This window comes from Globicephala melas, chromosome 2 (genome assembly GCF_963455315.2).
Source record: "Globicephala melas chromosome 2, mGloMel1.2, whole genome shotgun sequence".
Lineage (NCBI taxonomy): Eukaryota > Metazoa > Chordata > Mammalia > Artiodactyla > Delphinidae > Globicephala > Globicephala melas.
In genome coordinates this window covers 73,874,456-73,886,637 of record NC_083315.2, presented here as the reverse complement: position 1 = coordinate 73,886,637, position 12,182 = coordinate 73,874,456, and positions in this window count along the sequence as shown.

The following is a 12,182-nucleotide window of genomic DNA, read 5'->3' as shown; positions in this document are numbered from 1 at the left end:
GCATTCAAGCTCAGCAATGACTTTATCTTAATACCAACAATAAGCAAATCATCTCCTAGCTGGACTGGACTCATCTATTAACCAAGAGAAGCAATTATATTAGTATGAGTAACAAGAACTATTTCTCCTTGCATAAGCTTACATCAGTAACTGATATTATACTGCTAGTTAACAGCCAATAAACACAACTCAACATTAAATTATTAAGTATGCTGTTAACCCAACACAGGCATGCACCCAAGGGAAGACTAAAAAAAGGAAAAGGAACTTGGCAAACATAAACCCCACCTGTTTACCAAAAACATCACCTCTAGCATAACTAGTATTAGAGGGACTGCCTGCCCAGTGACAACTGTTAAACAGCCACTGTATCCTGACTGTGCAGAGGTAGCATAATCATTTGTTCTCTAAATAAGGACTTGTATGAATGGGCACATGAGGGTTTTACTGTCTCTTACTTTTGCGGGGGGAAGGTCTGCACTGCCCAGCATGTGGGATCCTAGTTCCCTGACCAGGGACTGAACCCCAAGCCAGGGATTGAACCCAGGTCCTCGGCAGTGAGACTGTATACAGAGTCCTAACCACTGGACGGCCAGGGAATTCTTACTTTCAGTCAGTGAGACTGACCTTCTTGTGAAGAGGTGGGAATAATAAGATAAGACGAGAAGACCCTATGGAGCTTTAATTAATTAACCCCAGAAACCTAACTAAACCACCAAAGGATAATAAAATTTTCACATGGGTTAACAATTTTGGTTGGGGTGACCTCGGAGAACAAAAAAGCCTCTGAATGATTAAAGTCTAGACTTACTAGTCAAAATATACTATCACTTATTGATCCAAAAAATTGATCAACGGAACAAGTTATCCTAGGGATAACAGCGCAATCCTATTTTAGAGTTCATATCGACAATAGGGTTTACGACCTTGGTGTTGGATCAGCACGTCTCTGTGGTATAACCACTATTAAAGGTTCGTTTGTTCAATGATTAAAGTCCTACATGATCTGTGTTCAGACCAGAGCAATCCAGGTTGGTTTCTATCTATTATATATTTCTCCCAGTATGAAAGGACAGGAGAAACGAGGCCTATTTTTAAAAAAGTGCCTTAAAACCAATTAATGATATAATATTAACTTAATTAATATGTAGAAAATCCAGCAAGTTTTGTTAGAGGGGCAAAGTCTGGTATTGCATAAAACTTAAACCTTTGTAACCAGAGTTTCAAATCCTCTCCCTAACAAAATGTTTATAATTAACATCTTAATACTCATTATTCCTATTCTTTTAGCCATGTGTTTACAGAATAATTGTGAATTCTTCTGTGCTTACAGAATTGTGAATCAAAATACCAAAAACCGATTTTTCAAATTCTAGGACAGTCTAGTCGCTTGGTTTTTTTAGGGAACATGAACTGAGTATAGATACTTTCTTTGGCCTAGATGCAGAAATTGGCCCACATAAGGTACACTACACTAAAAATTCAGAGAGCAGACTCTGAAAGGGAGGTGCTGAATGATGTATTCACAGTTTTTACTGGACTGGGTACTCGCTACCCCTGGGACGCTGAGATACGTGGGCAACACCCTGCCCTCAAGAAAGCGGAACACAAGAAGGTGGACAAGTTAATAAAACAAAGACCTACTCTCCCTGAATTAAGAAAATGAGAAATTATTTTTTTCATTCCCAAGTAGGCTCTCAGTCATACTGTCTGAGGAATCCAGTCTGATAAATGAGGCAGTAGGCCAGGGAGATGAGAAAAGTCCCATGTTCTACCGCAGGTCTTCCAAGGGCTGAAGTCACTGGCGAAGGGTTGGTTTCTTTACTTATATTTGCCACAACATAAGCATGCAGTCACTCTGAGGCTAACATTCTTCTAGTACTTTTCTTTCCCTTCCCCTCCTTCATACTTTCTAAGAGTTTCTAATGAAGTATAGCTCTTAGATGCTCTTGTAGGCACATGACTCGGATCCTTAAATCTCACTGATTCTTGGACCAGGGATAAGAAGATCCAATCCTTTGAAAAAGTCTTCTCATTTCTCCAATGAACAGCACTGTGTCCTGTTTCTGCTGGGATTCAGTCATCATTCCCCCCAAAAATCTCTCGCAGACGCTATCATATTCTGTTTCTCATGGGCTCTAATACTGGAACCACCCTCTCATCGTCCTTTGGGAAACTTAGGGGACTCGTATTTCTCTGAACATTTAAAGGCAGATTTCTAGATTTTAAAGACTTAGTGGGATGGTGGCAAACTCATTTTAATCTGAGTGCCTGTAATGTTAGATTGAGGTTCTGAGCTTCATCTGAGCTCCATGGCAAAAGGGTACTGTGTCTGACTGCTCACATGTGACAGACTTGGCAGAGAGCGGCTGCCCTCGTGCCATCCACGACTTGGTAACCCCTTAATGCTGCTTCCAACCTTTTCTGGACTAAAGATAGGGCATCAATCATTCAATGTAACAGCCAGTGGCTCTAATTCTTTCTCTGATTCCTGTGTCACTTTGACCAGCGCAGGATAGAGCTATGGTATGCTCAGTCCCCTGGAGAGCTCCTTCAACCAAACTCCCGCTTTCAAGTTCAATCTTAGGGAATCTCTCAGATTGTTCCTGAGGTCTCTTTTTCTGCAGGTGGACTTCACACCGTGGGGGCTGGAAGAGTGGGGAGGCGAGGATATCTACTTTCACATGATTTACACCAGACATTAACAGAGGAAAAATGTCCCATCACTGTCAATGGAATGAATATTCTATCAAAATGGCTCTTTCACTCTCCAGGATTGAGATTAACTTTACCTGCTGAATGTGGTAAAATTTATTTCAGTGGCCTATGACCACCATCTATCAGCATCTGACCCCCATCTATAAAAAACAATAAGCATGATCTTAAGGCGCTCTTAGGGGCTGTCTAAGAGATGTATATTTGCTGACATACAACCTGACTGAAGCCAAACACCATTACCCCTGTGACTGATTGGAGGGCGGCTGTAACTGAACAGTTTTATTTCCCTCCAGCAGCTGAGCTCCCTGACCAGGCGAGCTGAGCTGACACGGCATTTCAAGTCCTGTTACCAGCTCAATGGTTCTCTTGTAAAAAAAAAAAAAAAAAAGCACCTCTTCATTTAGCCTCTCCATCTTGATCATTGCTGATGGGCTATCAATAATTTCAAGTTGGTTGAGCAGTTGGCTGAAGGTTAAATAAATTCTGCCGGCTGTTTGTATGATTGTACCCGAGTGGAAGGATTCCAATTTGAAGCAGTTTTCTTGCAAGTGCTCCTTGGAAATGTTTCTAGAGTCAAAAAAATTAAGAAATTCCATATCGAAGGCCCCCATGCACTTGAAATGGAAACACAGTTAGGAGACACAAGAATGCAGACATGAACGAAATGGGTTTTTCTCTATTTCAGATTTTCCTCAGAGTAATCTAGAAGCCAAAGAACGCATGGAATTAATTATTAGCAGGGAAAATTCTCAGAACCCTAAAGTCCTTTTCTGGATACTGGTATTTGTTTTTTTAAAAAGGAACCAAATTATATTTTCAAAAGTTTGGCCAATAGCAGTAAGTGGAGGAAGGTGTATCATGAACTGTAGTCTTACTATATAAGGTTTTCAATTGCTAAACAGTAAACTTTTAAAATACTTTATTCACATTCAGGACATGTTTTTTTAAAGTAAAATTTGGTTCTGTTCCCCCACCCCCCATATTACAAAAATAATATGCATTGATTATGGCATATGACAAAGTATAGTTAAGCAAAAAAAAAAAAAATCACCATTGGAGTTAACTTCTCAACATTTTATTGTGTATCTTTCTAGCTTTTTCCATATATACTTATAATTTCTTTTTTTACTAAAATGTGATTTTACTGACTATAAAATATGGCAGCTGTTTTATATATCTAATTTAAAAAAAGCATGTAGATGCTGTTAAGGATATATTTTTAGCTCCTGGAAATTATTTAAACTGTTTATTTGGTGAAAGTTTATGCTGTGAGAACCTCACAATAGGTTCCCCAAGAAACTCTCAACTTCTGGGGTCTTTTCTATGATACCACATTTCTTGATCTGTAATTTTCTAATTTCTGACAATAAAAGTGCATCTTGTTTGCCTAAGTCATAACTATTTGATTTTAGATAAGCTTATGCAAATTTCCAAAGAATTTTTTAAAGTTACGATATTTGGGGCATTGCTTTACAAACAATAAAACCCTTCACTTCCTTTTGAGTAGTTTAGAAAGCACTTTTATGGACGTTTCATGTGATTCTCACACCCTGTGAGGTCTCCAGGATGATAGCACCCCCATTTGACACTTCTGTGGGCTTTACACTGCCCCTTCTGCCTGTCACATATGAGGCTCTTCTACATAATGTGACTTACACTATTTCCTATTCTCTGGAAATTCTGACATGGTAGAACTCAACTGTGATAAAACTTGGTCTTTCCACACTTTTCCTAGCTCTGTTAGGCACTTATCATTCCCTTACATTTGTAGCCATTGCCATGGCAAAAGATGAAGGTTAAGTTGTCTAGAGAAAGTAAAGACTACACAGTGTATTATCTTGATTCCTATGGCTTTGCTCTGCCTTGTGAGTAACTCACCAAGTTTTGCTGAGTGACAGGGGGAGATAATAATAAAGCGGAAATGGACATGAGTTTTAGTGATTTAGAGAGCTGCTACTCAACGTGTGCTCTGTAGGCCAACAGTATTGGCATCATTTGGGAGCCTGTAAGAAATGCAACAATATCAGGAACCATCCCGACCTACTGACTCAGAATCTTCACTTTAACAAGAGTCCCTGGTCATTTGCATATACATTAAAGTTTGAGAGGTGTCTTTCTAGAATAGATTTCACAGGAAGAGTTAAAATGCTGAAGCTCAGTCATTTGTCACTGAGCATTGAAGTGATGTAATCTGACACAAAGACATTGAAGTTATTTTGATTTCTTTTAAAACAATCATCTCAAGGTATGGTACTGGCTTTTAAATTGTAAAAAGTGGCTTCTGGATGAATGCATAAAGAAGAGGTGGTATACACATACACACATACACACACACACACACACACACAATGGAATATTACTCAGCCATAGAAAAGAATGAAATAATGCCATTTGCAGCAACATGGGTGGACCTAGAGATTATCATACTAAGTGAAGTAAGCCAGACAAACACAAATATCGTATGGTATCGCTTATATGTGGAATCTAAAAAAAAATGGTACAAATGAACTTATTTACAAAACAGAAACAGACCCATAGACATAGAAAACAAACTTATAGTTACTGAAGGGGAAAGGGGTAGGGGAGGGATAAATTAGGAGGTTGGGATTAACATATACATACTACTATATATAAAATAGACAACCAACAAGGACCTACTGTATAGCACAGGGAACTATACTCAATATTCTGTAATAACCTAAAAGGGAAAGAAATCTGTAAAAGAATATATATACACACACACATATATATGTGTGTATATATAAGTGTGTAACTGAATCACTGTGTTGCACACCTGAAACTAATACATTTTAAATCAACTGTACTTCAATTAAAAAAAACAAAATGAAACAAACAAAAAAACAAGTCAAAATGATAATGTTTTGGAGATATCAGGTAAAATAAAATGATTTAAAAAAATAGTAGCTGTGGTCTGTTCCCTTAGCTTGTTCACTGATGTTGATCTCTCATGAGTTGGTTTAGGGTGCACCCTGAATGGATTTAGAAAGATGAATCAGATGACTTATCAAAGTCTCTTGAAGTTTAATAATACTAATAGAAAAGCAATAACAAAAAACTTCTAGATGACTTACTCTGTGCCAGGCACTGGTCTAAGCGTTTTATTTGCAGTAACTCACTTCATCCTCACAACAATCCATTATGATAGGTACCAGTAGTGCCCCATTTTACAGATGAGAAAACTGAGACTTGGAAGTGTTGAGTAATTGGTCCAAAACGATTCAGAGAGTAAGTAGCAGAGCTGGGAATTGACTACAGGCTAACTAGCTCCAAAAGTACATCCTCTTAATCACTCACTCTGCATATGACTATATAAAAACACAACACTTTCACCTTTTCTGTGAATTTGAAATATACTAATTTGAAATCATAGAGTATAAAAATATAAGTTGACGCTCTCCTCTGTACAAAATTTTAAACTATGTACGTAATCTCAAATGAAAAAAAAAACTGTCAAGTGTCTCACTTTGAAGTGGCCTGGCTGAGGGACTTGTAAACTGCGCTTATGCTATTGCCACATGGTGGCGTCACTCCAACTGGCAAGAAATACAAGCTATCCTTTGTCAGCCCTAAAGGAAAATCAGCCTTGAATTATGCTAGGCCTTTGGGAGTAACCCTCAAACACAATGTAACTCCCACAAATTTGACTGACTTACTGTAGGTCTGGTTCAGACTGTCTGGGTTAATTTCAAATGAAAACTTTCAGCTCTGTATATTATTTTCACTGTCACTTTGAGTTGTCACATTAATTTCAAAGTTCACCTCTCAGAAAGACAGTGAATTTGGGAAGAAAGGGCTGGAAAAGATTGTAACTCAGCAGTAACTCACCACTTTTTGTTTCTACCACCATATCTTAGCCAGACTTTGCCTGTGTAATACATGCATAAAAAACATGGCTCACGTGGCGTCTTCTTTGGGGGAATGATGCAAATTGTTTCAAATTAGACAGCAGACCATCCAACTACTTTTTGTTGTTATGAAATTCACATTATTTTATTAATATCCTGTTTCACTATAAAATGTTCTATATGCCTATTATTAACAATTAAAGAGAATTCAAATTAACTTTGCTTAATAAAAGTTTGTTTACTATATATTTATATTTTAACACCTTCTTTATGATACTGGAAAATACTGTGGAGGTTTGGATATTACTAATACAGGAAACCAGCAGATCCCCAGTGAATATTTTTCTGCTTGAAAAGTTTATGACCATGATGGCAACTGTCCTACTTCCTAGAGCATGAGAATAACCAGAGAGACTCGTCCAAAGTAGGATTTCATCAAGAAATAAAATCTATAGACAGTTTTTCTATTGCTAAGGTGATCATAAGAACATTGGAGTCATACTTTACTGAACTAATCATCATTTTACTCTAAGTTCAAGGCACAAGTGAATTCCCCATAAGAAAACAAGTTATCTTGTGTCATCTTAAAACTGTCAGTTTATTCACAGGCCAGTCATTAATATATGTACCCATATACTAGAAATATAGACCTAATAAAACTGGAGGTTACGGTAAGTCATTAATTAAGACTGGCAGCTTTGGCAAACTGTCTCGATCAGATTCATGTCAAAAGTGTTCTATAGTAGTTGGAAGGGTTTCTTTCAAAAGACAGCTCACAAAATTAAAAAAATTTTATTGACCAAAAACTACATATACATATAAAAATATGTATATTTATATTTCTTCACTGAAGGCCCACAACCTGCGTTGTTGACACCATTTCACACACTGTAAATGGAAGGTGAATACCCACTAAAGAGAAAAAATGAAAAGAGGGTGCTACTTGTTCTCCTCCCTGACCTCCAGCAGGTGTGACAAGGGACATAGATGATGGCGTGACACTAAAAAGGCAGCTCAGTTATTGAGAGACAAGAGAGAGCACTCAGAGGTTGGCTCTGTGCCAACTTTTACTGAGAACTTACCATGAACTGCATACTGGACCCAGTGCCCAACACAGGAAACTTAACAGAATAGCTTTAAGCACAAATGCTGGAGCCAGACTGCTTGGGGCTTTTATCCTGCCTCTACCACTTATTTGCTGTGTGACCTAGGACAGGTTACTTAACCTCTCTGGGCCTCAGTTCCCTCATCTATAAAATAGGGAGACTATTAGTACTGACCTCAGAAGCTTGTTATGAGGATTAAATGAGTTGATGTTTGTAAAGACACTTAGAACAGTATTTGGCACACTCTATTTATAGTTTTTTTTAAAAAAGCTTTATCTCTGTCTTCTCCAGTTCCCTTAAAGCCTGCAGTGAAGTCCACCTCATGACTCTACATGTGTGAACTTATCTTTTAAAACCACAAGTGAGCTTTAGTCACCCTCACTGCCTTCTGGATTGCATTCACACTCCTTGGTGAAGTACAGAGACCTTATACAATCTTTCTCTCCAGTTTCTGAACCTTATTTCCAGTCATCCCCTATATTCCAGATACACCAAACTATTTGCTCTTCCCCAAATCTGGCAAGTTTCATGCTTCCAAACTTTGCTTATACTGGTCCTTCTACATGAAATCCCTTTCCTCTTTATCTAGCTGGTGAACACTGTAAGGCTTAGCTCAACAGTTCCTTCCTGTAATAAGCCTTCCTGGGCCCCTCCTCTTTGCCTGTCCCTCCTCCCCCAGCATCAGCCCCCAACATGAATTACTCACTATTACATCCACCCTCCCCCTGAAACTGTTAGATGTCATTACGTTAGCTGTCACTCTAGAGTATACATTTCTAGAGGTCATCTGTTTCCCCAAACATCTGGTAAATAACTATTTGTCATAGGAAGGTTGATGATAATTCCTTACTATATGGTATTGCCTTTCAATGCAGCCCCACCTTCCATCTTTGACTCTTCCTGTCCTGGGTTTTGATCTTCCAGAGAAACCTAGTTTTTCTAGTTCAGTCTCTTCTCTGCGATCACCTGAATTGGCCTAAGCACCCACCTCTGGAGCCAGCCCACATAACTCCTTCTAGATAATCGGGGAGGTTGTTGAGTTTGTGCTGGGTTCCAGACCTATCGCTCCTGGCCTGGGCACTTATGTGCAGTGTACGGACCACTGTACTTTATGCTCCTGCAACCACTTCTGATTTGCAGAAGGCTATCTGCCTGTTATAGACTTTATCTCCCTGGAAACAAAAGGAATAAGCACAAAGTACTGTATTTTGGATTTAAATATTATATTTAAGAAATATATTTAATACAGAACATGAGAGCTGTCCCAGACACCTGTATTAGTTACTACCTCTAATTCCTTCTCTCGGTCTTAGGCAAATGTTGTAGAAATTCTTCCTTTTCCACACTCAGTACTGAGGTTAGTCATGAAACAAGCACCTGAATCATAGCGGCTGGCTTCCCTTTCAAATCACTAACCGGCCACTATTGTGTTACATTGTATGGCAGTATGTGTTTTGGTATCAACATCAATATTTTTTCATGTTTTAAAGGTTTTTCCAGGGGGAAATTGCTAATCATGAGTACTTTGCTGTGAATAGAATCCAAGTTCTTAAGAGAGATTTCTTTTCTGTTCCATATTCTTATTTTTCCGGCTTTCATGAAACATGATACTGGCACAGTAGAGTCATAAGAATGTAACGTGTACTCAGAATGAATAGGGCTTTTCGTTTTTTGTTTTTTGAATCTCTGTAACATTTGGAAGCTAATCAACTATCTCCAGTCAGCAGAGACCTTGAGTAGCCAAAAAAGAAAAATTATTAGAAGATATGTTTCTTAGACATGGAGATAGAAACTAATGAAGTACCATGGGTAATTAATGAGTTTTGAACTTACAAATAAGCACTACTTCTTTGGAAGGTAAATAAATGAGAGACTGACATATTTTGATCTCACTTTATGTTGTTAGGAATGACGTGTAGGACCACGGACATCATTATGAACAGCAAGGACAGAAGAGAGAAATCTAAGGTGCCTCAATGATCATTAACATGAAAACATGAAGATGCCCATTACTTATTTTTAGTAAAGGGGGGGGGTCTGTGAGTCAACCCATTTGGCCTGTTCCCAGAAAATGGGTCAAGATACTATCCTAGTATTTGCAAACCATACAACTGACAAGGGTTTAATTTCCAAAATATACAAACAGCTCATACAACTCAACAATAAAAAACCAAACAACCCAATTGAAAAATGGGCAGAAAACCTAAATAGACATTTCCCCAAAGAAGATATATTGATGGTCAACAGGCACATGAAAAGATGTTCATCGTCACTAATCGTTAGAGAAATGCAAATCAAAACTACAATGAGGTACCACCTCACACAGACCAGAATGGCCATCATTTAAAAAGTCTACAAATAGGGACTTCCCTGGCGGTCCAGTGGTTAAGACTTTGCCTTCCAATGCAGGGGATGAGGGTTCAATTCCTGGTTAGGGAGCTAAGATCCCATATGCCTCGTGGCCAAAAAAAAAACTAAAACCCAAAACATAAAAAAAAAGAAGCAATACTGAAACAAATTCAATAAACACTTTAAAAATGGTCCACATCAAAAAAAATCTTTAAAAAAGTCTACAAATAACAAATGTTGGAGAGGGTGTGGAGAAAAGGGAACCTTCCTCCACTGTTGGTGGGAATGCAAACTGGTGCAGCCACTATGGAAAACAGTATGGAGGTTCTTCAAAAAACTAAAAATAGAGTTGCCATATGATCCAGCAATCCCACTCCAGGGCATACATCCAGAGAAAACTCTAGTTCAAAGAGACACACACACCCCTATGTTCAGAGCAGCACTATTTACAATAGTCAAGACATGGAAACAATCTAAATGTCCATCAACAGATGAATGGATAAAGATGTGGTACATATATACAATGGAGTACTACTCAGCCATAAAAAAGAATTAAATACTGCCACTTGTAGCTATGTGGATGGAACTAGAGATTATCACACTAAGGGAGGTAAGTCAGAAAGAGAAAGACAAAGACCATATGATATCACTTACATGTGGAATCTAAAATAGGACACAAATGAACCTATCTACAAAACAGAAACAGACTCACAGACACAGAGAACAGACTTGTGGTTGCCAAGGGGGGTTGGGGGGTGGGGGGTAGGGGAGGGATGGAGTGGGAGTTTGGGGTTAGCAGATGCAAACTATTATACACAGAATGGATAAACAACAAGGTCCTACCGTATACCACAGGGAACTATATTCAATGTCCTGTGATAAACCACAATGGGAAAGAATATTTAAAAAGAATGTATATCTATATTATGTAATATATATATAAACTGAATCACTTTTCTGTACAGCAGACATTAACACAACATTGTAAACCAACTATACTTCAAAAAAAAAAAGTAAAATACTATCCTACAGGAAAGTATTGAGGTCAGTGCTCAATGTTGCCAGTTCTGAATGACTTTTTGTCTTAGGGTACATTCAACATGAACCTTATCAGATAAATTGTGTTTGGCTTACGTTAAACATAATGTGTGCTTTCAAAACTTTCTGTAGTCATCACCATTCCTGGAGCAGTGAAAAGGAAATGACCAACTGGGTCATTCTGCATCTATTCACCCTATTTCCTAGCCTGCCCTACAAATTTCCTTTAGCTGTAAAACAGTTTTGTTGTGGATAAATGTTGGTGTTAGAATTAGTTTGCTTTTAAATCTTATTTAACACACTTAATTTTTTTTCCAGTTGTGCTCTGAAAAGAAAGGTGGCAGGAAACAATCACTTATGGTGCGTGCTGTTTTGTGAGATGTACTTTCTCATACAAGCCTTCGAGGGAGGTGTTATTCTTTGCATTTTTCACACAAGGAAACCAAGTCTTGCAGTGGTATACATCTCTATGCAGTTGACCGAGGACTCTAACTCTCATCTGACTCTTCCCCATAGCCCAGGTTTCTTCTGTCACACCAGGGGTTGGCAAGCTATGACTCTGGGTTTTTTTTTTTTTAATTAATTTATTTATTTTTGGCTGTGTTGGGTCTTCCTTGCTGCACGCAGGCTTTCTCTAGTTGCCGTGAGTGGGGGCTACTCTTTGTTGCGGTGCGTGGGCTTCTCATTGAGGTGGCTTCTCTTGTTGCAGAGCACAGGCTCTAGGAGCATGGGCCTCAGTAGTTGTGGCACGCGGGCTCAGTAGTTGCGGCTCGTGGGTTCTAGAGCGCAGGCTCAGTAGTTGCGGCGCACAGGCTTAATTGCTCTGCGGCATGTGGGATCTTCCCGGCTCAGGGCTTGAACCTGTGTCCCCTGCATTGGCAGGTGGATTCTTAACCACTGCGCCCCCAGGGAAGCCCTGTTTTTTTTTTTTAATTTAGGTAAGATTGGTTTGTAACATTAAGTTTCATGTGTACAGCATTATAATTTGATTTCTGTATACACTACAAAGTGGTCACCACCAAAGGTCTAGTTCCCATCCATCACCATACAATTGTCCCACTTCACTCATTTCACCCTCCCCCCACCTCTCCTTCCCCTCTGGTAA